Source organism: Arachis hypogaea, chromosome 16, assembly GCF_003086295.3.
Source record: "Arachis hypogaea cultivar Tifrunner chromosome 16, arahy.Tifrunner.gnm2.J5K5, whole genome shotgun sequence".
NCBI classification, from domain to species: domain Eukaryota; kingdom Viridiplantae; phylum Streptophyta; class Magnoliopsida; order Fabales; family Fabaceae; genus Arachis; species Arachis hypogaea.
In genome coordinates, this window is record NC_092051.1 from 31602050 (window position 1) to 31608775 (window position 6726).

At 38.5% G+C, this 6726-nt stretch overlaps 1 non-coding gene across 1 annotated transcript; it reads right to left on the reverse strand.

The window, feature by feature from the left end:
* Positions 1-5431: 5431 nt before the first annotated feature.
* LOC112760284 (small nucleolar RNA R71) lies at positions 5432-5539 on the reverse strand. Its single transcript, XR_003180733.1, has one exon. It is a non-coding gene; the product is annotated as a small nucleolar RNA R71 (small nucleolar RNA).
* Positions 5540-6726: the final 1187 nt, after the last annotated feature.

The following is a 6726-nucleotide window of genomic DNA, read 5'->3' on the forward strand; positions in this document are numbered from 1 at the left end:
CATACCCTGGGTCGAACTATCCGACCCGGGATGATTGGTAGCAAAACGACTGACCTCTTCAGGTCCAACTATCCGACCTCTTCTTAAAGAGATCGGCCAAATCGACAGGAGAGCCCAGGAAAAGGCCCAAATGTAGGAACACGACCCAAATCCAAAGGCAGTTCGAGCCTACAGAGATAAGGGCGGTTCCCTTAAAGATAAGCTGACTTCACTCAAGATAAAGATAAGATAAGATAAGATAACTAACTTATCTTATCAGAAAGGTCAGCCCACACTACTATAAATACACTGGAGCACCCAGGTATAACTCATACTCTGATTCTACATAAAACCTGCTTAATACCCGTGCTAACTTAAGCATCGGAGTCTCTTGCAGGTACCCCCCACCCTCCGGTGGCCAAGGATCAGCAGTGCAGCAAGTCCAACAAGTCAGACACAACAGCTCCGGCCACCCCCAGCCAGCCGGACACGTCATCTCCGACCAGCACCAAGGATCTCATCTGAGATCAACCTCCAGTTTCAGGTAACCCTCGGAACAGATCTAGATTAGGATTTCTTATATCTAGGTTTAATTCATGCTTTGATTTAATTTTCTTTTTCAGTTTCTTGTTCTTCTACCCTTGCTTTCTTAGTTTAGCATTTTAATTCTTGTAATTGTTTACTTTGTTGTTGATGCACTCTTGTTTCTTCTAATTTTCCGTCAATGCAATTTATATTTGATTTTCTTTATTGTTGATTTGCTCTATTGTTGTTAATTCCTTGCAAGTAGTTGTAAATTTGCTTTTCTTGCATTTTATCTTGCTTTCCTTTTGTGCATTCCAAGTGTTTGATTGAATGCTTGGAAGGATGTTAGAGTAAATTTTTGTGTTCTTGGCTTGGGAAGGTAACTTAGGTGAAATTGAGTTGCTAATGTCCATGTCTTGATAATTGGTGTCCATTGACTCTAGCTTCCACTAAGCTAATTAGTGAGTGGTTAGGACTTATGGATTAGGATTGGTGTAGCTCATTTGACTTTCCTTCACTTGTTAGAGAATGACTTAATGAGATTGATCCTTGCAATTATCATGTTGTGGTTAGTAACAAGGATATAGATCCTTAACCATCAACCCTTGCCAAGACCTTTCTATAATTTGAGTTCATTTACTTTCTTGCAATTTATCTTTAATGTCTCTTATCCAAAACTCCAAAATATACATCTCATAACCAATAACAAGAACACTTCCCTGCAATTCCTTTGAGAGACGAGCCGAGGTTTGAATACTTCGGTTATTTTTATTGGGGTTTGTCCCTGTGACAAACAATTTTTTGCATGAGAGAATTTTTTGTTGGTTTAGAAACTATACTTGCAACGAGATTTTATTTGTGAAATTCTATACCATAAAAAATCCATTCATCAAAATGGCACCGTTGCCCGGGAATTGCAAATGTGAGCTTGTTATTGGTTATTGTATATATGTGTATATGTAAATATGTTTGCCTTTTGTCTCTTTGTTAGCCGTTGCTAGTTTTAGGACTTAGCTTTCTTTGTTCCTTATTTGATTTTGTTTTCATTTGCTCTTGCTATTATGAATTCTCATCCTTTTGGCTATGAGTGTGGTTACAACTATGTTGTAGGAAATGGAGATTACAATGAGAATATACATCAAGAATGGAACAATCAAAGGTGGGAGAAGCCTCAAGAGTATGTTCAACCTTCTTGGCAACAACCTCCTCCGGTCTCTTATAGGTATAATTCCACTCCTAATGAATATTAATCCAATAGCTATGATGGACCCCCTTGTAGTTACCAATAAGCCCCACCATATGCTTATGAGCCCCACCCTCAACATAGCCCTCAACCATACTCACAAGCCCCTTTCTACCAAATACCTTCCTATGACCCTCATCCATCATATAACCAATCAATCTTACTGATTAGCGGATAATTTATACACTTTTTGGCATTGTTTTTAGTATGTTCTTAGTATATTTTAATTAGTTTTTATTATATTTTTATTAGTTTTTATTTAAAAATTACTCTTCTGGACTTTACTATGAGTTTGTGTGTTTTTCTGTGATTTCAGGTATTTTCTGGCTGAAATTGAGGGACTTGAGCAAAAATCTGATTCAGAGGCTGAAAAAGGACTGCAGATGCTGTTTGATTCTGACCTCCCTGCACTCAAAGTAGATTTTCTGGAGCTACAGAACCCAATTGGCGCGCTCTCAATTGCGTTAGAAAGTAGACATCCTGGGCTTTCCAGCAATATATAATAGTCCATACTTTGCCCAAGATTTGATGGCCCAAACAGGCGTTCCAAATTAGCTCAAGAATTCTGGCGTTTAAATCCAAAACTGGCACAAAAGCTGGAGTTAAACGCCCAAACTGGCACAAAAGCTAGCGTTTAACTCCAAGAAAATTCTCTACACGAAAATACTTCAATGCTCAGCCCAAGCACACACCAAGTAGGCCCGAAAGAAGATTTCTGCATTAATTACTTATTTCTGTAAACCCTAGGCTACTAGTTCTCTATAAATAAGACCTTTTACTATTGTATTTTCATCTTGGTTCTTCGGGTTCCCTCTCTGGGGCCGAAGCCAATGACCACCATTATCACTTTTGTATTTTCAACGGTGGAGTTTCTACACACCATAGATTAAGGTGTGGAGCTCTGCTGTTCTTCATGAATTAATGCAATTACTATTGTTTTTCTATTCAACTCAAGTCTATTTCTTCTCCAAGATATTCATTCGTTCTTCAACTTGATGAATATGATGATCCGTGATACTCATCATCATTCTCACCTATGAACATGTGCCTGACAACCACCTCTGTTCTACTAGCAATGGCTTGAATGCGTATCTCTTGGGTTTCTAATCTAAGATTGGAACCTTCGTGGTATAGGCTAGAATTATTGGCGGCCATTCCTGAGATCCGGAACGTCTAAACCTTGTCTATGGTATTCTGAGTAGGATCTGGGAAGGGATGACTGTGACGAGCTTCAAACTCACGATTGTGGGGCGTGTGACAGACGCAAAAGGATCAATGGATCCTATTCCAACATGATCGAGAACCGACAGCTGATTAGCTGATGTTGTGACAGAGCATCAGGACCATTTTCATTGAGAGGACGGGATGTAGCCATTGACAATGGTGATGCCCAACATAAAGCTTGCCATGGAAAGGAGTATGAATGATTGGAAGAAGGCAATAGGAAAGCAGAGGTTCAAGGGGAACAAAGCATCTTCATACGCTTATTTGAAATCCACCAATGAATTACATGAGTATCTCTATCTTTATTTTATGTTTATTTTCATCACCTTAAACTCCATAACCATTTGAATCCGCCTGACTGAGATTTACAAGATGACCATAGCTTGCTTCAAGCCGACAATCTCCGTGGGATCGACCCTTACTCACGTAAGGTTTATTACTTGGACGACCCAGTGCACTGGCTGGTTAGTTGTACGGAATTGTGACAAAGTGTGATTCACGTTTGAGAGCTCCAAGTCTTTGGCGCCATTGTTGATGATCATAATTTCGTGCACCAAGTTTTTGGCGCCGTTGCCGGGGATTGTTCCAGTTTGGACAACTGACGGTTCATCTTGTTGCTTAGATTAGGTATCTTTTCTTCAGAATTTTTAAGAATGAATTCTAGAGTTTCAAGGTGATGTTCTTATCATCACAAAAGCTGATTGATTCTCATCAATTTAGCTATTGAATGTAATGTCCTGCTGAAGCTTGGCCAAACATGTCTAATCTTTTTAGACTGAAGCTTTAGACTAACATTGCATGATTCCTGGAATTCTTATTAAAAGTTTTGATTCTCTTTATTTTCTTTTCTATATAATTTTCGAAAAAAATACAAAAAATTTTTAAAATCATAAAACCAAAAATATTTTATGTTTCTTGTTTGAGTCTATTGTCTAATTTTAAGTTTGGTGTCAATTGCATGTCTTTATCCTTCTAATTTTCGAAAATTTATACATAGTGTTCTTCATAAATCTTCAAGTTGTTCTTGATGATTTCATTGCTCTGATCTTTAAATTCTCTTGTTTTGTGTGTTTTGTTGTTTCTTACATGCATTTTTACATTGTTATAGTCCTTAGTATACAAACTTTTAAGTTTGGTGTCTTGCATGCATTGTTTATTTGATCTTAGTTGCATTTTTTATTGATTCCCACCATCAAAAATTCAAAAATATTTTTTAAAACTATGTCTTTTCAAGTCAATAATACAGAGAATTGAAGATTCAGAACATTCAGCAGAGGAATCAAACAGAAAAAGCTGGGCGTTCAAAACGCCCAGTGAAGAAGGAAAAATGGCGTTTAAATGCCAGCCAGGGTACCTGGCTGGGTGTTTAACGCCCAAAAGGGTAGAGATTTGGGCGTTAAACGCCAGAATAGGCACCATTCTGGGCGTTTAACGCCAGGATGACACTAGAGGGAAGATTTTGTTTTTAATTCACATTTTTTTCAAGTCTTCATAATTTTTCAAAATCAAATCTTTTTCAAATCATATCTTTTCAAACATATCTTTTCAATCACATCTTTTTCAAAATTAATTTTTTCAATTATATCTTTTTCTAATTTCAAAATCTTTTTCAAAAATCACTTTATTTCTTTTCCAATCTTAGTTTTCGAAAATCTCAATCAAATTTTCAAATTTCTTTTTAATTATTTCAAAATCTTTTACTTTATTTTCGAAAATTCTTCCCCTCTTTTCACATCCTTCTATTTAAGGGACTAAGACTCCTCCTCAAGGTACAATTCGAACTCTCTCCTTCTTTATATGTTCAAATTCTCCTCCATCTACCTCCTCCTTCTATTCTTCTTTTCCTCTGACACCTCAAGGAATCTCTATACTGTGACATAGAGGATTCCCTACTTTCTTGTTCTCTTCTCTTTCATATGAGCAGGAACAAAGATAAAGGCATACTTGTTGAAGCTGATCCTGAACCTGAAAGGACCTTGAAGAGAAAGCTAATTAAGAGAAGCTAAAGAACAATTCTCTTTAGAGGACCTAACAGAGCTCTTCAAAGAAGAAGAAACCATGGCAGCCGAAAACAACAATGCCAACAATGCAAGGAAGGTGCTTGGTGACTTTACTGCACCTACTCCTGATTTCTATGGGAGAAGCATCTCTATCCCTGCCATTGGAGCAAACAACTTTGAGCTTAAGCCTCAATTAGTTTCTCTAATGCAACAGAATTGCAAGTTTTATGGACTTCCATTGGAAGATCCTCATCAGTTCTTAGTTGAGTTCTTGCAAATCTGTGACACTGTCAAGACCAATGGGGTTGACCCTGAAGTCTACAGACTTATACTCTTTCCTTTTGCTGTAAGAGACAGAGCTAGAACATGGTTGGATTCACAACCTAAGGAAAGCCTGAACTCTTGGGAAAAGCTAGTCAATGTCTTCTTGGCAAAGTTCTTTCCACCTCAAAAATTGAGTAAGCTTAGAGTGGAAGTCTAAACCTTTAGACAGAAGGATGGTGAGTCCCTCTATGAAGCTTGGGAGAGATACAAGCAATTGATCAGAAGGTGCCTTTCTGACATGCTTTCAGAATGGAGCATCATAGGAATCTTCTATGATGGTCTGTCTGAACTATCCAAGATGTCATTGGATAGCTCTGCTGGAGAATCTCTTCATCTGAAGAAGACGCCTGCAGAAGCTCAAGAACTCATTGAAATGGTTGCAAATAACCAATTCATGTATACCTTTGAAAGGAATCCTGTGAATAATGGGTCAACTCAGAAGAAAGAAGTTCTTGAGATTGATACTCTGAATGCCATATTGGCTCAGAATAAAATATTGACCCAACAAGTCAATATGATTTCTCAGAGTCTGTCTGAAATGCAAGCAGCAATAGGCAGTACTAAGGAAGCTTCCTCTGAAGAAGAAGCTTATGATCCTGAGAACCCAGCAATGGAAGAGGTGAATTACATGGGAGAACCCTATGGAAACACCTATAATCCTTCATGGAGAAATCACCCAAATCTCTCATGGAAGGATCAACAGAGACCTCAACAAGGTTTCAACAACAACAATGGTGGAAGAAACAGGTTTAGCAATAGCAAGCCTTTTCTATCATCTTTTCAGCAACAAACAGAGAATTCTAAGCAGAGCCACTCTGACTTAGCAACCATTGTCTCTGATCTAATCAAAACCACTCAAAGTTTCATGACTGAAACAAGGTCCTCCATTAAAAATTTGGAGGCACAATTGGGTCAGCTGAGTAAGAAAATTACTGAACGCCCTCCTAGCACTCTCCCAAGCAATACAGAAGAGAATCCAAAAAGAGAGTGCAAGGCCATAACCACATCTCACATGGCCGAACATGGAGAGGAGGAAGAGGTAGTGATTCCCACTGAGGAAGACCTCAATGGACGTCCACTGACCTCCAAGGAGTTCCCTAATGAGGAACCATGGGAATCTGAGGCTCAGACTGAGACCATAGAGATTTCATTAAATTTACTTTTGCCATTCATGAGCTCTGATGAGTATTCTTCCTCTGAAGAGGATGAAGATGTCACTGAAGAGCAAGTTGCTAAGTACCTTGGAGCAATCATGAAGCTAAATGCCAAGTTATTTGGTAATGAGACTTGGGAGAATGAACCTCCATTGCTCATCAAAGAACTGGATGACTTGACTAGGCCGAGATTACCTCAAAAGAGACAGGACCCTGGAAAGTTCTCAATCCCTTGTACCATAGGCACCATGACCTTTGAGAAGGCTCTGTGTGACCT